The 23697-nt window shown below is 46.1% G+C and overlaps 1 long non-coding RNA gene across 1 annotated transcript; it reads left to right on the forward strand.

Annotated features, from left to right (window-relative positions):
• Window positions 1-3733: 3733 nt before the first annotated feature.
• LOC116984476 lies at window positions 3734-7966 on the forward strand. The gene is made up of 3 exons (XR_004415040.1): window positions 3734-3744; window positions 4774-4778; window positions 7930-7966. It is a non-coding gene; the product is annotated as an uncharacterized LOC116984476 (long non-coding RNA).
• Window positions 7967-23697: the final 15731 nt, after the last annotated feature.

The following is a 23697-nucleotide window of genomic DNA, read 5'->3' on the forward strand; positions in this document are numbered from 1 at the left end:
GGGACGAGGAGAGGATTGTTGTTTAAACAGATAGAGGGAGAGGAGGGGGGTATGGATGGGAGAGGGGTTATGGAAGGAGGGAGGAAGTGACAGGGTAGGGGAAAGAAGAAGGAGGGTGAAGAGGATGGGGAGGGAATGCTGGGGATGAGGGGAAATGGGCGCGCCTGCGCAGTTAGGGGCTATGTGTGAGTGGTGTAATATTGGGTTGGGGGAACGGGCTTGTATATTACTGAAACTCTCATATAACCATATAACCATATAACAATTACAGCACGGAAACAGGCCATCTCGGCCCTACAAGTCCGCGCCGAACAATTTTTTTCCCTTAGTCCCACCTGCCTGCACTCATACCATAACCCTCCATTCCCTTCTCATCCATATGCCTATCCAATTTATTCTTAAATGATACCAACGAACCTGCCGCCACCACTTCCACTGGAAGCTCATTCCACACCGCTACCACTCTCTGAGTGGAATGAGCTTCCAGTGGAAGTGGTGGCGGCATGTTCGTTGGTATCATTTAAGAATAAATTGGATAGGCATATGGATGAGAAGGGAATGGAGGGTTATGGTATGAGTGCAGGCAGGTGGGACTAAGGGGAAAAAATTGTTCGGCGCGGACTTGTAGGGCCGAGATGGCCTGTTTCCGTGCTGTAATTGTTATATGGTTATATGGTTATATGAGAGTTTCAGTAATATACAAGCCCGTTCCCCCAACCCAATATTACACCACTCACACATAGCCCCTAACTGCGCAGGCGCGCCCATTTCCCCTCATCCCCAGCATTCCATCCCCATCCTCTTCACCCTCCTTCTTCTTTCCCCTACCCTGTCACTTCCTCCCTCCTTCCATAACCCCTCTCCCATCCATACCCCCCTCATCTTGTATGTTTGTGTGTGGGTTTGTCCCCAAAACTACACGATAGCACTACAATGGCCCACCTTACTCACCATTGTCCTGCAATGTAAACTAGCAAGTTTCGTTCCGATTGATAGTATATTTTACAGGTTATTGACATTTTAAACTTTACAAAAAACGCTTTTCCGCTTGTCCTGCCCATCAGCCGCATTCGACATCACAATGATGTCACAATGGGATCCCAACTGGCCCGCCGCCATCTTGCAATCGACTTTCACATCGCAATGTTTTTTTTTTTGCGTGTTCTTGTCTGGCCTCAGAACGGAGACCTAACAGCTCCTCGGGTAAGTTTCATTCTACTTTACAAGCACCTCCACATGTCCTCTATTCACTTTATTAACTTTAACTTAATTTTAGTAGGCAATACAGGTTCATCAGCACTCCTGCACAGTTTGGGGGAGCGGGTCCAATGGGTCCGCACTTAGTCTAGTCATTTTATAATTGTCCAGTCCTTTTATATTACCCAGGGCCAAGAAGCAGAAGGGACAGGTGCTGCCAGTAATAATAATAATAATAATGCATTTTATTTATGGGTGCCTTTCAGGACACTCAAGGACACCTTACAGTCAAAACAAGCATAAAACAAAAACAACATATACAGCAACAATACACAATTCGGAGGGAGAGCAGCGGTAGCCAATCGCGCCAGCGTTCACTCTCACCTCAAGCAGCCATGTTTTCTGAGCCATCTGCACCACACCAAGAAAAACAAAACACAACATCAAAGAATTTAACACTAAACATAAAAACATCTGTTTGTAATTTGTTTGTTTGTTTTTTGTACAAAGTCCACGAGCATTGCCACTTTTCATTTCACTGCACATCTCGTATGTGTATGTGATGAATAAACTTGACTTGGCTTGACATCCCCCCACACTGGTTCCCACTGTGAGGGAAGGCAACAAAGTCCAGTCCTCTTCCTCACTGTTCACCCATGGTCGGGCCTATTGAGGCCTCCGCAGTCGCCGCAACGGCGGCCCGATGTTACAGGCCCTCTCGCCGGATGATGGAGCTCCGGCGTCGGGAGAACATTCTCAGCGGCTTGGAGTGTCTGGAAAGGCCGCTTCCTCCCTGGAGACCGCAGCTCCCGAAGTCCACAGGCCACGCTGGTCAGAGCTCCGACACTGGCGATCTCAGCGAGAGATCCCAGGCTCCGCGATGTTCAAAGTCAGCGCTGCCCACAGCTGGACGCTCCGCAGACCCCACACCTCTGTGATGTTGGAGTCGGCGGTCTCAGCACACCGGAGCTTACCACACGGCGACCCGGGTAAGGGATCGCCCGCTCCGCGATGGTGCTTCAGCGCTGCGCCGCCGCCAAAGCTGAGGTTCTGGCAGGTCCCGGCAGGAAACGCCGTTCCTGTCCCGTTGGTAGCCACGAGGAAGGGGCGAAGATGTGGTCGTAGGAAAGCCGCATCTCCGACCAGTTAGGGACCGAGAAATACAGTCCCCCCCCCCCCCCACACACACACACAAAAAGACTAGACCTCCAAAACAAACACTTTTAAGACACTAAAAACAAAGAAAAGGGGGTGAAAAGGACAAAGCTGCAGACAGGGCAGCCATACTCAATGGCACCCCCTCATAGGATGGAGAGGCTAAGGGATACACACGGACCTCCACACGCACGGACCTCCACACACACGGACCTCCACACACATGGACAGCCACACACACGGACCTCCACACACGGACAGCCACACACACGGACCTCTACACACACGGACAGCCACACACACGGACAGCCACACACACGGACCTCCACACACGGACAGCCACACACAAGGACCTCCACACACAGCGGATGACACGAAGCTGGGGGACAGTGTTAGCTGTGAGGAGGATGCTAGGAGGCTGCAAGATGACTTGGATAGGTTGGGTGAGTGGGCAAATGCATGGCAGATGCAGTATAATGTGGATAAATGTGAGGTTATCCACTTTGGTGGCAAAAACAGGAAAGTAGACTATTATCTGAATGGTGGCCGATTAGGAAAAGGGGAGATGCAACGAGACCTGGGTGTCATGGTACACCAATCATTGAAAGTAGGCATGCAGGTGCAGCAGGCAGTGCAGAAAGCGAATGGTATGTTAGCATTCATAGCAAAAGGATTTGAGTATAGGAGCAGGGAGATTCTACTGCAGTTGTACAGGGTCTTGGTGAGACCACACCTGGAGTATTGCGTACAGTTTTGGTCTCCAAATCTGAGGAAAGACATTCTTGCCATAGAGGGAGTACAGAGAAGGTTCACCAGACTGATTCTTGGGATGTCAGGACTTTCATATGAAGAAAGACTGGATAGACTCGGCTTGTACTCGCTAGAATTTAGAAGATTGAGGGGGGAATCTTATAGAAACTTACAAAATTCTTAAGGGGTTGGACAGGCTAGATGCAGGAAGATTGTTCCCGATGTTGGGGAAGTCCAGAACAAGGGGTCACAGTTTAAGGATAAGGGGGAAGTCTTTTAGGACCGAGACGAGAAAAAACTTTTCACACAGAGAGTGGTGAATCTGTGGAATTCTCTGCCACAGAAGGTAGTTGAGGGCAGGTACACAAAAGGCTGGAGAAACTCAGCGGGTACAGTAGCATCTATGGAGCGAAGGAAATAGGCAACGTTTCGGTCCGAAACCCTTCTTCAGACCGGTAGTTGAGGGCAGTTCATTGGCTATATTTAAGAAGGAGTTAGATGTGGCCCTTGTGGCTAAGGGGATCAGGGGGTATGGAGAGAAGGCAGGTACAGGATACTGAGTTGGATGATCAGCCATGATCATATTGAATGGCGGTGCAGGCTTGAAGGGCCGAATGGCCTACTCCTGCACCTATTTTCTATGTTTTTATGTTTCTATGACCTCCACACACACGGACCTCCACACACACGGACCTCCACACACGGACCTCCACACACACGGACCTCCACACACACGGACCTCCACACACACGGACCTTTTGACACACAGACCGCCACTTTCTCGCAGTTGTTCACTTTAAACCAACATTGCCCCTCACTGCATCCCTAGCTGTCCCATGAACACCTGTACAACAGACCCACCCACCGGTCTCAGCAATGCATGATTGTCGAGCTCAACATCTCAAAAACACTTGAATGGGTTTTGTGAGGAATTGGAGCAAATTAATGCAATAATAAGTAGGAGCAGCAAGAAAACATTGTGACAAATACCGACTGCAAACCCCGAGGGATTGCCATGTTTTTCTTCACGTCAGAGGTTGAACCTGATCACGCACACGGACTGTCACACACGGACTATCACACACACGGACTGTCACACACGGACTGTCACACACGGATTGTCACACACGGACTGACACACACACGGACTGTCACACACACGGACTATCACACACACGGACTGTCACACACGGACTATCACACACACGGATTGTCACACACGGACTGTCACACACGGACTGACACACGGACTGTCACGCACGGACTCACACACGGACTGTCACACACACGGACTGTCACACACACGGACTCACACACACGGAGTGTCACACACACAGACTGACACACGGACTGTCACGCACGGACTCACACACGGACTGACACGCACGTACTGTCACACACGGAGTGTCACACACACAGACTGTCACACACGGACTGTCACACACAGACTGTCACACCCGGACTGTCACACACACAGTGACTGCCACATACACGGACTGTCACACACGGACCTGTCTTAAACCCAAAGGCTCTCAGCTCCTGTGCAATACGTGTGGAAAACTGAGGGTTTGTGAAGCCTCCAGAGATCGACACTGACACTGGTGAGGCGATTGTTTACTGACATCCCACACCATGGCAACTACCAAGCAATGGTATGTCATAGAATCAGAGAGTCCGTCATGGAGACACAGAGTGACAGAGATACAGAGACACACAGTGACAGAGATACAGATACACAGAGTGACTGAGATACAGATACACAGAGTGACAGAGACACAGAGACACAGAGTGACAGAGACACAGAGTCACAGTGTGACAGAGTCACAGACACAGAGTGACAGAGACAGAGACACAGAGTGACAGTCACAGAGATCTTTAGATAGAGTTGTAGTCGTACAGAGATACAGCGTGGAAAAGGTCCTTCGGCCCAACATGCCCACGCCGACCTATGTCCTATCTACACTGGTCCCATCTGCCTGCATTACCTTTGCAGAGGAAGGCCAGATCAAAAATAATGTAACGGCCACAGCGAGGTGGATTGGAAGATCAAGACTACATCCTTAGCTGGGAAGAGGTCCATCCAAGATTCTGATAACAACAGGAAGAAGCTATTCCTGAATCTGGTAATATGTGCTTTCAAGTTTTTGTATCTTCTGCCTGTTGGGATAGTGGAAAGGAGGGAATGACCGTGGTGTGAGCAATTACTGATATATATGTTGGCTGCTTTGCTGTCCGAGGAATGAACAAATGACAAAGGCTAGAGATGAAAAGGAGATAAAAGGGTGTCAGCTATAGAGAGGAGAAAGAGTAAAATTTAGTCTGAAGGTCACCTATCCATGTCCTCCAGAGATGCTGCCTGACCCTCTGAGTTACTCCAGCACTCTGTGAAGCATCACCTATCCATGTTCTCCACAGATGCTGCCTGACCCTCTGAGCTACACCAGCACTCTGTGAAGCATCACCTATCCATGTTCTCCAGAGATGCTGCCTGACCCGCTGAGTTACTCCAGCACTCTGTGAAAGGTCACCTATGCATGTTCTTCACAGATGCTGCCTGACCCGCTGAGTTACTCCAGCACTCTGTGAAACGTCACCTATCCATGTCCTCCACAGATGCTGCCTGACCCGCTGAGTTATTCCAGCACTCTGTGAAACGTCACCTATCCATGTTCTCCACAGATGCTGCCTGACCCGCTGAGTTATTCCAGCCTATTTTGTTTTTCCAATACAACTTTCTTCTGGGCAGAAAAGTCCAGAATTTTCTGCTTAACAAATCCTGAACGGCAAACAAATATTCTGGTCACAATTAAGTTGTTATTTAGTTTTGTTATCTTGCACAGCGGTGACTCAAACCATCGCACAATACCATGTCGGGTAATGCTTGAAATAATTCAGCGTGTTCTGTAGTTAGTGAATACCAGCGGCCCATGCCAGCTCTTGGCACAGGGCCTTAAATGGTTACAAGCATTTTGTTTGTAAAAAGGCACTTGGAAAATTGCCAGATCACAAATTCTCAGTTAAGAGACTTAAAACACAGTTGGAAAGGCAGACATCTGAGAATCTAAACGGAAACTTATTTCAAAAAGTAATTTGATTTTATAGAGATGTATAAAGTCAAGAGGGGAATAGGTGGAGTAAATACACAGAGTATTTTGCCCAGCATAAAGGAATTAGGGGGCATAGATTTAAGGTGAGAGGGGAAAGATTTAATATGAACTTGAGGGGCAACTTTTTCCACTCAGAAGGTAATGGGTGTATGGAATATAAAAGCATTTCAAAGACACTTAGGCATGTACATTTATAGGAAAGATTTAGAAAGATATGGGCCAAATGTGGACAACTGGGACTAGCATAGATGGGGCATCTTGGTCGGCATGGATGTTGGGCCGAAGGGCCTGTTTCCACATTGTATGACTCAAGTGGTATTTGCTGGTTTAGAGACTGGTGTTAAACACTAATGCAGATCTGACCAGATGTATGTGTCACTGTATATACATATTTCACATGTGATAATGTTCTCTTCACAAGATGTGTAGTCAATGAGTCACTGCTTAGAATTGTTAAACTTACTGACTGAATGGCCATGATCTTGAGCTCAATCTTCTCCGCAGAGGTTCAAAACAAAGAACGAAACACATTAATCAGCTCTTGACCTGAAGTGAATGATGTCTCTCTCATTATCTGTCCTTTTATTGGTACAGAGAATGCACCAAGTAACCCAACTTAATAACTTGCAGTAGAGAGAGAGTTTTAACTCCGATGGGGTCGAAATATATTAAAGCCAATCTTCATAAGTGGAATGAAGAGCCTGGGGGAGGGGGGTGCAGGGGCGGGGGGGGGGGGCTGGGGTTGAGGCAGACACCCTCACGGGAATTAGGAAGTATTTATACAAGTTGTCAGAAGCTTTTTCCCAGGGTGGAAATGTGAAAAACCAGAAAGATCTAAGGTCAGAAAGGGGATGTTTCAAGGTATGTGCGGGGTAAATTTACACTGTGGTGGTTGGCTGGAGCGAGCTGCCAGAGGTGGTGGTGGAGCAGATACAATAGTAGTGTTTCAGAGAGGCACATGGATATGGAGAGGATAGAAGGATGTGGAACGGCACAAGTAGATAGGGTGGTACAAAGGGCAGGTAGTCTGCTAGGCTTCTTTGCCCAGTGGCATTGAATATAACAATCAGGAAGTCATGAGACAGCTCCATGGAACGTTGGTTAGGCCACATTTGGAGTATTGTGCACAGTTCCAGCTGCCCCATTACAGGAAAGATGTGGAGGCTTTGGTGATTTACCAGAATGCTGCCTGAATTAGAGGGTTTCAACTACAGGGAGAGAGACATTGGATAGACTTGGATTGTTTTCTCTGTAATGTTGGAGGTTGAGAGGAACTTGGTAACTTGAGCGTCCAGGAGCGAAAATGGCTGCAAAAAGTTGTAACACTGCCCAGTCCATCTCCGACTCTGACCTCCCGACCATCAAGGGGATCTATCGCAGTCGCTGCCTCAAGTAGGCTGCCAACATCATCAAGGACCCACACCTGTAACATCCAGGTTCAGAAATAGCTCTTCCCCACAGCCATTAGACAATTAAACAAACTGAACTATAACAGCCTATTGCACTTTATCTGTTTATTTATGTGTGTATATATATATTCTATGGTATATGGACACACTGATCTGATCTGTATTTATGCCTACAATATTCTGTTGTGCTGCAGCAAGCAAGATTTTCATTGTCCTATCTGGGACACATGACAATAAACTCTCTTGACTAGACTTGTCTTGACTTGAGGGAGGGTTGAGGGGTGTCAGGGGTTATGGGGAGAAGGCTGCAGAATGGGGTCTGGAGGGAGAACTAGATCAGTCATGATTGAATGGTGGAGTAGACTTGATGGGTCGAATGGCCTAAATTTATGCCTATCACGTATGATCTTATGATCACATGCAGGTTGAGGAGATTAGATGAGATTAGTTTAACTTTGCATCATGTTTGGCACAAGCCTTGTGGGCTGAGGGCCTGTCCGGTACTGTTCTGTTCTGTTTTCTCCTTGTTCACATGAATTGCCGAGGCACAGTAGGCTGCTATATAAATGCAGGGAACAACAGCGACCAATGTATATAGACACATCTAACTTCACTGAAGCTTTCACACTCTGACAATGGAGGGACATTGACCAAATTAACCAAAGTTCATCTTCATTTTACATCTGGTCCAGGCTGTACTCCAGGACAGCTCCAAGGCTGCTCTTGGGACCAGAATCACTCAATCTAGAGCAAGTAATCAGCAAGATTGCCGAGACACTTGTTCAGTCTTTCTCTCCTCCCACGGGCATCTCACCTCGAACCATCGTCCTCATGTAGTGGAACAAATCTCAGGGATTAACAGGAAATAGTTCAACCTCAATTGTCTCCATCAGAACCAGGTCACCCCAGCTGCAGGAGCTGAATACCTGTACTGAGATGAGCCTTGTGTTTGTCCACATCTGGATGTCGAGGTCCATTCCATGGTCAATTTGTTCACTAAAGCATTTGAAAGGATGGCCTTGCACTCACAAAGCCAAGGTCACCCATGACCAGCCCAGTCACACACCAACACATGTCAACGACAGCCCCTGCAAAGTGTGGACCACTTCTCATAGTTCAGAAGTCACCTCTACGGAGACACAGTGGCACAAGCGGGTAGAGCCGCTGCTTCACAGCGCCAGAGACCAGGGTTCGATCCTGACCTCAGGTGTTGTCCGTGAGGAGTTTGTGCTTTCTCCACGTGACCGTGTATGTTTCCTATGGGTGCTCCAGTTTCCTCCCACATCCCAAAGCCCTGCGGCCCTCTGAATTGCCACAAATATGTAGGGAGTGGGTGAGAAAGTGGGATAACATAGTGTGAATAAGTAATCAATGGTTGGCATTAACTTGATGGGCTGAAGGGCCTGTTTCCTTGCTGTATTTTTCAACCAAGGTGGCATCACAGCTCTTATCCACATCTGTACAGTACCCACCACAATCCCTGCCTGACTCAGTGAACATGACTAAATGCTGTGGCAGTGATCACGTTGTCTTGAACCACCGTAAGATGCAGAAACAGACCACCATCACTCCCAAAATCTCCCAAAGTCACAGGAGTGAGGAGGGAGCGTCAAGTCGACATGTTCTCTGAACTGTGGGAGGGGTGGGTCTTACACCCAACATCTACAAAACATCAGGGCTCTCTCCCCAGTTACACTCCCTCAGCTCTCTGGCAAGTCCATTTATCATATGCCCGGCATCAGACCCCTGGTGGACTCTGTTGCCAGCTGTCACTGAGGAGAGGGAGAGACAGTCAGGGTCCAGAAGATGACTTACAAAATTACAAACTTACAAAATTCTTAAGGGATTGGACAGGCTAGATGCAGGAAGATTATTCCCGATGTTGGGGAAGTCCAGAACAAAGGGTCACAGTTTAAGGATAAGAGGGAAGTCTTTTAGGACCAAGATGAGAAAATCATTTTTTACACAGAGAGTGGTGAATCTGTGGAATTCTCTGCCACATAAGGTAGTTGAGGCCAATTCATTGGCTATATTTAAGAGGAAGTTAGATGTGGCCCTTGCAGCTAAAGGGATCAGGGGGTATGGAGAGAAGGCAGGTATGGGATATTGATTTGGATAATCAGCCATGATCATATTGAATGGCCTACTCCTGCACCTATTTTCTATGTCTATGTCTATGTCTATGACTGTAAGGTGAGAGCTGAGTGTCAGGACTGAGTACATAGACTGGTGGTCGCCAACCCACCACCTGTGGAGGATTCTGACACTCCCACGTTGCGGCATCAGGCACCCCACGTGGAGCAGTCATCCCACTGGCACACAGCTCCACCGACTCATGTTCGATCCCGGCTCCAGTGCTGTCTGTGTGGAGTTTGCGTGTTCTCGTTGTGACCACATGGGTTTCCCCCGGCTACTCCGGTTCCCTCCCACTTCCCAAACATGTGCAGGGTGTTTATTGTCCACTGTAAATTGTTCCTCACGCAGGTGACTGGTCTGAGACTGGGGCGAGCACTCATGTTGTTAGTGGGCGTATGAGAAAGAATGTTAAATGGAAATACTGAGGGAATGGGATTGCACAAACTTAATGGGTCAAATGGCCTCCTGTGACATATGGAAATATGGGACAGTATAAGGAGAACACAATGCGTCTGTGTGACACGACAATACTATTTGGTGTATTGTGTGCAGTTCTGGTCACATTACAGGTTGGATGTGGAGGCTTTGGAGTAGGTGCAGAAGGGGTTAACCAGAATATGCCAGGGTTAAAGGGTAATAACTACAAGGAGAGGTTGGGTAGACTTGGATTGTTTTCTTTGAAGCTTTGGAAGTTTAGGGAGGAACTTAGGGAGGTAGATAAGACTATGAGAGGGTAGAGTCAGAGCCTTTTTCACAGGGTGGAAGTGAGGCATAGCTTTAAGGCCAGGGGTGACAGTTAAAGGAGTGTTTGAGGCAATGTTTTTGCAACGAGTGGTTGTTGTCTGGAACACGCTTCCCGGAGTGGTGGGGAAAGCAATTACGATCGATCGTGTGTCAGTGTGTGTCTGTGTGCGGCGTGTACGAGTTTATGTCTGTATATGTGTGTGCGTGTGTGTATATGTGTATATGTGTCTATATGCGTGTGTGCTTGCGTGTATATGTGTCTGTATATGCGTGTGTGCTCGCGTGTATATGTGTCTGTATATGCGTGTGTGTGTATGGGTCTGTATATGCGTGTGTGCTTGCATGTATATGTGTATGTGTCTATATGTGTGCGTGTGTGTATATGTGTGTGTATATGTGTGTATGTGTCTGTATATGCGTGTGTGTGTATGTGTCTATGTGCGTGTGTGTATATGTCTGTATATGCGTGTGTGTGTATGTGTCTGTATATGCGTGTGTGTATATGTGTGTGTGCGTGTGTGCTTGCGTGCGAGTGAGTGGGTTGAGACGGACCAGGGGAACGAGGATTATAAATATTTAATTTCCAGGGTTGAATGAAATCCAGGAGCATTCGCTGATCCATAGCTATTCCACACATCTGTCTCCAGTGTCAGTCACTGAAACAAATTCTTTTGGGAAGTCAGCTTTCTGGCAACTCCAGTATTTTTTAGTTTAAACATGTTATTGTTGTATTAATAATCTTCAATTTTTTTAATAAATATTTTCAACAATCTTAGGAGTCACAGAATCATAGTGCTCTACAGCACAGAATCATAGAGCTCTACAGCACAGAAGCAGGCACTTTAGCCCACTCATCCATGCCAACCAAGTTGCCTGACCAAGACACTCACACCTCCCTGCGTTTGGCCCATGTTCCTCAAAACCTTTACTATCCATCTGTGCAAATGTCTTTTAAACATTATAGATGTACCTGCCTCTAGCAACTTCCCACACACTCACCACCTCCGTGTGAAAAGGTTGCCCCACAGGTCCCTTTTAAATCTAATCTTTAGCCTTAGTGCCTTAACATCTTCACAGTTAAAAGATTGTAAAACTAACTGGTAAATCGTGCATTAACTCAACTCTATCAGAGGCAAGGCAGGAAGGTCAATTTAGTCAAAACAATGTAGTGGGGAAGCTGAACCAGATGGGTTCTGTTTGTATTTGGCCATCTGTGAAAGCTCCAGTTAACAAGCGGAAGCTGTGTTCTGCTGCAACCCACGCATGTGGTGACCAGATCACTCATTAAATCTGGGAGGAATGTTCTAACGAGCTTAGCTCCCACAGCCGGCAATTAGGGGTAGAATGTGAAATCAGGGAAAGAAAACAAAAGAAGGTTTAAGACATCTTTCAGTCCTCATCACTGAAAGATAAGATATTGGATCCACCATGATTAGCATGGGGGCTTTGGAGACATGTCACCAGGTCTCTAACAATTAAACCGAAACTTGGAAGTGGGAGGATCTGACAATTTTACAGGAAACAGTTGTTTATCGATTTATGTTGAGCTCAATCAGAAGAGTCATTGGTGGGTTAATTGGTCATCGTAAATTGTGCCTTGTCTATGGGTAGGTGTTACAATCCTGAAGAAGGGTCTCGACCCAAAACGTCACCCACTCTTTCTCTCTCCAGCACCCTGTGAACCATCACCTATCCATGTTCTCCACAGATGCTGCCTGACCCGCTGAGTTACTCCAGCACTCTGTGAAACGTCACCCATCCATGTTCTCCACAGATGTTGCCTGACCCGCTGAGTTACTCCTGCTTTTTGTGTCTGTCTTTGCTAGAATCTGAAGTGTGTTGAAGAAGATCCTGGACAATAGCACTGGTGAATGGGCCAAATGGCCTGTCGCTGTGCTATTTGAATCGATTAGTCTACAAATGTTCAAAGGAATAAATCAAATGTGCTTGGATTTAATTATTGGAACTCCCCAAAAAATGTGGCTCTGAGCAATGTTGGTGAAGAAATTTCCAAAGCACTTTCCAGTTACTTTATGATGGTAACACAAATGGATGGAGTGTTAAATATGGCTGCCTTCATTGTTGAGACATCTAGTATACGAGTCAATAAGTCATGATGCAGCTTTATAGGATTTTGGTCAGGCTGCATTTGGAGTACTGCTTGCAGTTTTGGTCACCCCACTGCAAGATGTGGAGGCTTTGGAGAGGGTGCCGAGGAAGTTTACGAGAATTATGCCTGGATTAGAGGGGATTAGCTACAGGGAAATGTTCGACAGACTTGGATTGTTTTCTCTGGAACACTGGAGGTTGAAGGCGATCCGTTAGAGGTAAATAACATTATAAGATTGAGAGAGGCATAAATAGGGAGGACAGTCAGGATCTCCAAAACAGAATAATCAAATACTAGAGGGTGAAGGTTTAAGGTAAGAGTGTCAAAGTTCAAAGGAAATGTACAGGTAAATTATTTTTAAAACAGACGGTAGTGGGTGCCATAAACGTGCTGCCAGGGGTATTGGTGGAGGCAGATACGATAGTAGTATTTAAGAGATAGGATAAGACAGGTTTGGAGGGATATGGGCCAGACGCGGGCAGGTGAGACATGTGTAACTGAGATGTCAGCCGGTGTGGGCAAGATTGGTTGAAGGGTCTGTTTCCATGTGCTATGAATCTGAGAGTCTTGGAGACGCACCTGGATATGTAGGGAATGGACAGGTCTAGATCGTGTGCAAGCACTGAAGTAATGCTCTTGACAACAAGTTCAGCACAGACATTGTGGGCAGAAGGGCCTGTTCCTGTGCTTTGTCTGCAACAATAGTTCTCACGAGGGGGCCTTCACCCCCTTTCCCCCACAGACCCTTCACCTTCTCAACTCCGGAGCTAATCTTGTGAGAGGAATGTGTAAAGGCCACACAGACAGCACCCAAGGTCAGGATTGAACCTGGGTCCCTGCAGTTGTGAGGCAGCAGCACTACCTTCTGCAGCAACATGCCATATTTATTTGTGTTAATCCTACCTCTATTTACCAAGGTACCATGACAAAGCACTCACAACACAATTCCAACACGTTCCCTCAGGATTGGGTACCTTTATTCTCTGTGGAAGTCAGTGGATTCAAAACAAGCTGCTAACCTTTGCCAGACTCTGGGACATTTCTTAGGCTCCATCAACATGACCATTCTTTTATCATTAACTGTTATATTTGTAATTGCCTAAAGAGACTTTGCAGGGGCAGGCCCCAGGACCCAGGACCCAGGACCCAGGCAACAAGCAATAGATCTGCCTCTGACTTTAACGTCAAGGCCATCTTTAATTTTGGTTGCCGATTAGTTTCACAGAAAATCAATGCTGGAATCTCACGCAGTTCATTCACGTCTCAGCATGGAACTGGGACAGATGCTTTCTACCAGACAGTGAAAATGAAAAGAATACAAAAAAAAACAAGCCTTAATGCAAAACACATTTCTAAAAGTCGATAGCAGAGGTGGGGTGTGTTGTGTGCTGTTGCTGAGATACGATTGGCTTTGTGGGGGTTGATAGTTCCTGTTCTATTCAGCTGTGGAAATTCCCCAATCCAGCCAGTCAACATCACCTTTGATCTAAATGTCAGGGAAAATAAATCATCCATCTCTCCTCCTAATTTAACTCTTGGAGTACAGGAATCATTCAGTGAACCTGCGCTGCTCAGTCCCCAGGGCCAATCACACCTCCCTCAATGTGACAATCTAGAACATTCTACAAGGGCTCCCACCAGAGTTTGTTATTCATTCATTTTTCATCAATTGTCTATTGACCAACATGCTCCATCTACACTAGTCCCACCCGCCTGCGTTTGCCCCATATTCCTTTAAACCTGTCCTATCCATGTACTATCCATGTTCCTATCAAAATGTATTTTAAATGATGTTATAGTACCTGCCTCAACTACCTCCTGTGGCAGCTTGTTCCATGTACCCACCATCATCTGTGCAAAAAAGTTCAGATTGAATCTTTTCCCTCTCCCCTTAGATCAATGCACTCGAGTTCTTGATTGCCTTATGCTGGGTAAGAGTCTGTGTATTCACCTCATGACTTTATACACCTCTATAAGTTAGCCTTATAGAGCCTCCGCGCTTCAAGGAATAATACCCTGCCTAACCTCTCCATATAGCTCGGGTCCTCAAGTCCTGGCAAAATCATCGCAAATCTTCTCCGCATTCATTCTAGCTTAATGACACTCTCCCTGCAGCAGGATGACCAAAACAATGTTGAGGTCAAGTTACAGAACATCCAGAGCCAGATGTTGTTACTAGGTGTGGTGTGCAGTTTAATTTCCTTGGCCAAGGACTCGTTATAAGTTGCTTTATCCCAGTTCAACAACACTTGTATTGTTTAACCTGCTGGGGGATCTGCGTCCACCCGACCAGAACCATCCCCGCATCACACAGGACATTGTCTCTTTACAGAAACAATTGGTCGCACACACAAGAAAGAGAGGTCCTGTCTCTGAGCATCCTGACAGTCAGGGCATGTACAGAGCAGAAGTCACATTCACATACACAAGCAGCATCTACACCCGCCTTTTATAAAAGACAGCTGAACACAGTCGCTCTCGGATCTTGCCAGTAAACTGAGATTTATCTTGAGACAGGAACTTCAGAGAAGTTACTGGCAGTGAGGCAGAGTTGTGTAAGAGACTTATCCCAAGGTCGAGCTCATGAAGGGAACTAGGAGGTGCCAATAAACACACAATGCAACACAACTATTCAGAGTGGAATGAGTCAAAGTATTAAAATAGTCAGTTAACTGTGGGAAGCAAAGTTTGCAGATAACTCAGTTCCCTAAAACGTTTCTAATAAGTTCCATTATGTTGAATTTATTTTTCTCCAATTAAATTTGGAAATAAAGATTGGACCTGAAATCTAGCCGATTTGCACAGACTAACATTTACACATTGCAGAGATTACTGAGGAATGGCCTGTGGACAAGGTCTGTTCATTAGTTTAATTAGTTTCAGGAATACATTTTCACAGAGCTAACATTACATCTTCCTGCTCCCATCCCGACACATCAATAACAAAGCACTTTGCCAAGGTGGCAGGGTCTTTGCTGAAATGCAATAGAGATGGTGAGTAAGTGCTAATAGCATTCGTACAATGATGAGAGGCGTAGATAGGGTAGACAGTCAGAACCATTTTCCCGGGGTGGAGATGTCCAACACTAGAGTGCAAAGTTTAAAGAGGGGTGGTGGTGGAGGCAGTTACAATAGTGTCCTTTAGAAAGGCACATGGATATGCATGGAATGGCGGGACCCTTGGACTATCTTTGATCGTACTTTGCTGGCTTTACCTTGCACTAAATGTTATTCCCTTATCATGTATCTGTACACTGGAACTGGATCGATTGTAATCATGCATCGTCTTTCTGCTGACTGGTTAGCATGCAACAAAAGCTTTTCACTGTACCTCAGTACACTGGACAATAAACTAAACTGAACTGAACTGACAAGGATCATGTAGGCCCAGCAGGTCATGTCTTACTAACTTAATCGGGCTTTTACAGGAGGTGACCGATGGGGAAAGGACGGATTTTAGTCAAGCATTTGATAAAGTCCCCCTTGGCAGGCTGATCCAGAAGATTAATATGTGCGGGATCTCACCTTAAAGCTATGCCCTCTAGTATTTGACATTTACACCCTGGGAAAATGGTTCTGACTGTCTACCCTATCTATGCCTCTCATAATTTTATAGACTTCTATCAGGTCTTCCCACAACCTCCTACATTGCAGGGAAATCCAAGTCTACCTTTCCCTATAGCTCAAGCCCTCGAGACCTGGCAATGTTCTCTAAATCTTCTCTGCACTCTTTCCAGCTTAATGACATCCTTCCTATAACAGGGTGACCAAAACTGAACACAATACTCCAAATGCAGACAGTTGTACAACTGTAAGACGTTTCACCAACTTCTGTACTCAATACCCTGACTGATGAAGGCCAGTGTCATAGACAACATGTTTCTTCTATTCTTGGGGGAGAGCTGCCCAAGGCTTTTTGGAGATATGTAAATTCCAGACGGACAGACAACACTGGTGTCCAGATGCTTAAAATGAACAACTGTCTGATCACTGAGGACCAGGCAAAAGCAGAAGCTCTTGCAAACCAATTTCAACACGTTTTCACCCGGGAAAATGTGGAGCCTTCATCATTTCCAGATCTACCGCCCAGCCCGTTTGCTGATATGCCTGCTATTAAAATTGAGGTTGAAGGTGTCAAGAAGTTATTGCTCAACATCAATACCACAAAAGCAATTGGACCAGATCAGATACAGAATCAAGCCCTCAAGATCGCAGCCGAAGAACTGGCTCCAGTTTTGCAGTTCATTTTCCAACAATCGCTTGACTCAGGTGATGTCCCGCTGGATTGGAGGAAGGCTAACATCACTCCTCTCTTTAAGAAGGGTTCAACCACCAACCCAGTGAATTATCGTCCTGTTTCATTAACAAGTACTTGCTGCAAATTGCTGGAGCATTTAATTGATAGTAATCTGATGAGACACGTGAGCAAACATAACATTCTTGCTGACAACCAACATGCATTTAGGAAGCATAGATCATGTGAGTCTCAGCTTATCCTGATGACAAATGACCTGGCCAAGCACCTTGATAGTAACGTTATCACGGATTTAGTAGTGCTGGACTTTTCTAAAGCATTTGATGTCATCCCACACCAGAGACTGCTTCGCAAACTTGACTTCTATGGTATTCGTTCCAACACGAAACAATGGATTTCCAGTTTCCTGACAAAACGTCTTCAGCACGTGTGTGTGAACAGAAAGAGCTCCAATTGGCATCCAGTGTTGAGTGGTACACCTCAGGGCACAGTACTTGGCCCACATCTGTTTTTGCTTTACATAAATGACATCCATGAAAAAGTCGCAAGTACGACCAGGCTATTCGCTGATGATTGTTTGCTGTACCATCCAATTAAGTCAGCTGATGATGAAGATGCTCTCCTAAAGGATCTCGATACTATGGTTGAGTGGTCACAACAATGGGGCATGCAGTTCAACCCTTCCAAATGTGAAACCATGCGTGTCACCAGAAAGAGGAATCCAGGCGAAACATCTTACAATATACTTGGTGCCACCCTTGAAGAATCCAAACAAACCAAGTATCTTGGCATCAAATTGCAGAATGATCTGCGTTGGAATGGTCAGACTCATCATGCAACGGTGAAAGCAACAGGTGTCCTAAACTTTCTGAGGCGCAACTTTCATCATTGTTCAGCTTCTGTCAAGGAGAAGCTATACTTCACCCTCGTTAGACCTCATTTGGACTACGCAGTTGCAGCATGGGACCCATACACAAATAAAAACATTTCTTCCATCGAACGTCTTCAAAGGCAGGCAGCTCGAATTGTTACTAACACTTATGAGAGAGAAGCGAGTCTCACCAAACTTCTGAATTCTCTGGGGTGCAAGCTTCTCCAAGACAGACGTGAAGCTCACCGTTTGACCTGTTTTTACAAAATGTTAAATGGTCAGCTCGACACAGATTACAAGACCTACACCAAACCCAAACCAATTAGGAGCAGACGGGTGCATTCGATCCAATTTGAGATTCCAGCTACCAAGATGTGTACAGCAATTCGTTCTTCCCCTGCACAATTAAAGCATGGAATAGTCTTCACCCTACCATAGTTACCCAACCAGATGCAACTAAATTTAAGGTAGCTCTTTCTTCCCAAAAACCCTTTCTGGCTTAAGTCCTCCCTCCACCACCTCCAGTTCAAATTCCATTTGGAATATTTTGGAGGACCAAGAAACCAGGAACCAAGAATGTACTGAAAGCCTTCTTGGCCACCCTATCAACCAGTGACACCATTTTCAGGGAACTATGATCCTGCACTACTGGATCCTTTTGCTCCTCAACACTCTGGGGAATGACTGAGCCCAGTCATTCACTGTGAAGGTCCTGTTCTTGTTTGACTTTCCAAAATGGTCCCCCCCTCAACCTTGTAAACTCCAGCCAGTACAGGCCCAATGCTGACAAAAGCTCATCAAATGCTAACCCACTAATTCCTGGAATCATTCTTGTAAAGCTCCTCTGGACCCTCTCCAGAGCCAGCACATCCTTCTTCAGATATGACAATAGACAATAGACACGAGGTGCAGGAGTAGGCCATTCAGCCCTTCGAGCCAGCACTGCCATTCAATGTGATCATGGCTGATCATCCCCAATCAGTACCCCATTCCTGGCTTCTCCCCATATCCCCTGACTCCACTATCTTTAAGAGCCCTATCTAGCTCTCTCTTGAAAGTATCCAGAGAATCAGCCTCCACTGCCCTCTGAGGGCAGAGAATTCCACAGACTCACAACTCTCTGTGAGAAAAAGTGTTTCCTTGTCTCCGTTCTAAATGGCTTACCCCTTATTCTTAAACTGCGGCTCCTGGTTCTGGACTCCCCCAATATCGGGAACATGTTTCCTGCCTCGTGTCCAAACCCTTAACAATCTTATATGTTTCAATAAGATCCCCACTCATACTTCTAAACTCCAGAGTGTACAAGCCCAGCTGCTCCATTCTCAGCATATGACAGTCCCGTCATCCCGTGAATTAACCTTGTTAAGGGCCTGTCTCACTTTCACGACCTAATTCACGACTTATTTACTCATGGACATTTTTCATCAGGCTAGAAAAACGCCCCGACCTACTTGATGCCACGAGTACCTACGACTAACATCACGGTCTGCTACGACCTTGTGACGACCATGCTGCGAGTATGAGTCAAGGGCAAACTCGGCAGAGGTCGTGAATTAGGATGTGAAATTAGGACAGGCCCTTAAACCTACGCTGCACTCCCTCAATAGCAAGAATGTCCTTCCTCAAATTATGGGACCAAAACTGCACACAATACTCCAGGTGTGGTCTCACTGGGACCCTGTACAACTGCAGAAGGGCCTCTTTGCTCCCATACTCGACTCCTCTTGTTTTCAAGGCCAACATGCCATTCGCTTTCTTCACTGCCTGCTGTACCTGCATGCTTACTTTCATAGACTGATGAACAAGGACCCCCAGATCCCGTTGTACTTCTCCTTTTCCCAACTTGACGCCATTTAGATAGTAATCTGCCTTCCTGTTTTTGATACCAAAGTGTATAACCAATTTGGGGCCCAATTTGCTCACAGTATTCCAAATGCGGCCTGACCAGTGCCTTATAGAGCCTCAGCATTACGTCCCTGTGTTTGTATACAAGTGCACTTGATGTAAATGCTAGCATTGAATTTGCCTTCCTTACTACCGATTGGACTTGCAAATTAACTTTATGGGAGTTCTGCACAAACACTCCCAAGTCCCCTTGCACCATCAATTTCTGGATTCTCTCTACATTTAGAAAATAATCTATGCCTTTATTCTTATTACTGAAATGCATGACTGCACTTTGCAATACTGAATTTCATCTGCCACTTCTCTGCCCACTCTCCTAACCTGTCCGAGTCCTGCTGCAGAGTCCTCGCTTCTACACTGCCGGCCCCAACACGTATCTTAGCATCACCTGCAAACTAGATAACAAAGCCTTCAATCCCCTTGTCCAAATCATTAATATACAACGTGAAGAGAAATGGACCTAGCACCGAGCCCTGTAGAACTCCACTAGTCACTGGCAGCCAACCTGAAAAAGCACCTTTTATTTCAACTCTTTGGCTTCTGCCATCCAGCCAACTGGCAATCCATGCTAGTATCTTCCCTTCAATACCATGGGCTCTGATCTTCCCGAGCAGCCTGTCATTGTTCCTGGCGAATGAGATGGGCTTTCACCAGAAAGCTGATCATGACTGCCCCAACTTTGGATTGATGATTTGATTGATTGACTTCATCTAAATTCACCCACTGACTTGAGCATGTTTGTCCAGCTCATCTGGGAAACAACTATTCGAGATAGGGAAGCCAGCCAGGAAGGAAAGATCAGAGACTAGAGGGCATAGCTTTAAGGTAAGAGGGGTAAAGTTTAAAGGAGATACGCAGGTAACTACTTTACACAGAAAGTGGTGGGTGCCTGGAACATGCTGCTGGTCTGAAGGGTTCCGACCCAAAATGTCACCTATTCCTTTTCTTCAGAGATGCTGCCTGACCCGCTGAGTTACACACAAAATGCTGGAGTATCTTGGGTATAAACCAGCGACTGCAGTTCCTTCCTGCATATACTGCTAGGGGTAGTGGAGGCAGCTACAATAATGGCTTTTAAGAGACTGGGCAGGCACATGGATATGGAGGGATATGGGTCATGCACAGGCAGATGAGAGTTGGTCATAGCATCATGTTGAGAACACATGTTGTGGGCCAAAGAGTTGTTCTTGGGCTGCACAGTTCTATGTTCTATGAGAATGAATTTAAAAGTAGGGAGGGTACACTTTAATCATACAGACCACCACAAATACTGTTGACAATAACACAAAGGATTTATATTAATATTGGCTATTGTCTATCTACTGTTGAATCTCATAACCAATTTTCCAATCTACTCAGCCACATCATCCTTAAAACGACATCATTGTTTTTATTTAAAGTGTTTGGTCTCTCACTGGAATGAGCCTGTCCAACTCCCTGCAACATTCCACGGAGCTGACATGTCTCCAGAGGACACGGTCTCTAGAGATGACCAGCTCAACCTGTTGACTAAACCAGCATGGTGGAGAACATTTGTTTATCACTGCAGGGAGCAGGCACTGGTGTTCCCTGGGGACCAGCACACTCAAACACAGACCTGCAGAGCCTTTCCAACTACCAGGCAGATAGATGATGTGATGGGTCCACTCCACCTGCCTCGATGAGTGCAGCTACAACCGTCATGGAGTCACAGAGTGATACAGTGTGGAAACAGGCCCTTCAGCCCAACTTGCCCACACCAACCAACATGTCCCAGCTACACTAGTCATAGAGTGATACAGTGTGGAAACAGGTCTTTCAGCTCAACTTGCCTACACCGGCCAACATGTCCCAGCTACACTAGTCCCCACCTGCCTCTGCAGTTCCTTGTTTGTACATTAACATGCTGAATCTGCCTTTACAGTCCCGTTTTCACCACTATTCCCGTTGCACCCAATTTCCTCAATATCAGACATCTACCAATCTTTTCAATCAACAGTTCAGAAAAGTCCAAAGACTCACCTCCTCAATAGAAAACGTTTCTTCTCTTCTCCTTTGAACGATCTGCTTTTTATTTCTCAGACTGACCCTTGGTTCGAGACTCCTCGGCCCAGCAAACATCTGCCCACATTTATTTTGTCAAGACCGGTCAGAATTTTACAAGTTGCAATGAGATTATCCGTCATTCATTCAAACACCAGAAAAGGTGACTCTTGTCTCTGGATCTTCCTCCTCTGGTAAACCTCCATCTGTTGGACAACTGCTGCACTCCCTCTGCGGGGATTCCTCTCTTTGTCAGGTAAGGACACGAAAGCTGCATTACTGCAGCTGAGGTCCCTCCACGGCCTGGCAAACTGCAGAAAGGCATAGAGTCGCTGCCATGCAGCACAGCAATGGCCCTCCATGTCTATGTCAACCATGAAGTACTAGCTACGCTGACCAGGACTTCCTCCGTAACCTTCAGTGGCTCAGGTACTTCTCTGGATAATTCTTACATCCTGTGGTAAAGAAAGAATCAGACAAATGAAAGAAAGTTCCTGTTCTCCACGCAAAACAGACGCGGGCTCTCCTCATACGCATCACTCCATCCCAGCCAACACCCAGCTGAAGCTCCTCTGCACCCTCTTGTAATGATGACCCTCCTGTGTTGCAGTGACCATAACTGTACCCACTCCAACAGGGCCACATATAGTTGTACCACAACCTTCTATTTTTATATCTGATACCCTGGTCCTCACCTGTAGCCTTCTTCACCATCTGTCTAGCTTTGCTGCCACCTTCAGGGCTTGTTGGACATATACCCCAATGTCCCTCTGTTCCTCCACACTCCTTTCATTGTCTATGTCCAAGCGTCATTCGACATTCTTGCATTTATCCAGTTTAAATTCCACCTGCCACCATCCTGCCGTTTACCAACGGATCAATTTCTTCCTGTCACCTGACTTCACTCTCCCTACGAATATCACCAATGTTCAGTGTAGATTTACCAATCATTGCTCCTTTAATCATGACATTTACTCATCTGCAATTCTGTGTTTCCTCTCGAAATATTTTGCTCTATCCCTTCGAGAGATTCAAGATTCAAAACTCATATTTGTCATTTGCACTGGGTATGTCCCAAAACAATGAATGTCGAGCTCGCATCAGTTTTACAGACACATCGGATACAACAACAACAAATATCCAATACATTCTCTGTTATTCTAAGTAAAGTAAGTTATTTTTAAGGTTTTTGTAACGATAATGCAATCGCAGTGGTGAGCAGTCGCAGTGTTTGGCTGCAGTGTTTGGTGGGCTTGAACTCAGTTGAAACTGGTTCAGGAGCCTGGTGGTTGTTGGGAAGAAGCTGCTCCTGAATGTGGTGGTCACAGTTATTAGGCTCCTGTAGTGTTTTCATGATGGTAGCAGCGAGATGAGAGGCTTCTTGAGGGAGATTGAAGATTTAGGGTGGAACACCAAGCTGTAGCCATTAAACAAGAGGTCCAGCGCAGACCAGGATGCCAGCTAGATCACATCCTCCACTGATGTTGGTTGTGGCAGTATGAGAACTGAAGTGAGTCCAGGTCATAACGAGTCCATTGGATTTCGGAGGAGTGGTCTATCTTGCTCCTCTATAATCTTTGCTGGATAGGGCTCTTAAAAGATAGTGGAGTCAGGGGATATGGGGAGAAGGCAGGAACGGGGTACTGATTGGGGATGATCAGCCATGATCACATTGAATGGCGGTGCTGGCTCGAAGGGCCGAATGGCCTTCTCCTGCACCTATTGTCTATTGTCTATAACATAACCGAGGCAAGAGTGGATTTGTATCATAACCAAAAATAGACGCAAAAAGCTGGAGTAACTCAGTGGAACAGACAGCATCTCTGGAGAGAAGGAATGGGTGATGTTTCAGGTCTGGACCCTTCTTCAGACTGGTTAGGGACATCTCTCCTCTTGAACTGGTGCTGGCATTCCCCTGTACCTGAAATAGACACAAAATGCTGGAGTAATTTAGCAGGACAGGCAGGATCCCTGGAGAAAAGGAGTAGATGATGTTTTGGGTTCAAACTCTTCTTTAGACCCTCCCTGACTTAGTC

This window comes from Amblyraja radiata, chromosome 20 (assembly GCF_010909765.2).
Source record: "Amblyraja radiata isolate CabotCenter1 chromosome 20, sAmbRad1.1.pri, whole genome shotgun sequence".
In the NCBI taxonomy this organism is placed as follows: domain Eukaryota; kingdom Metazoa; phylum Chordata; class Chondrichthyes; order Rajiformes; family Rajidae; genus Amblyraja; species Amblyraja radiata.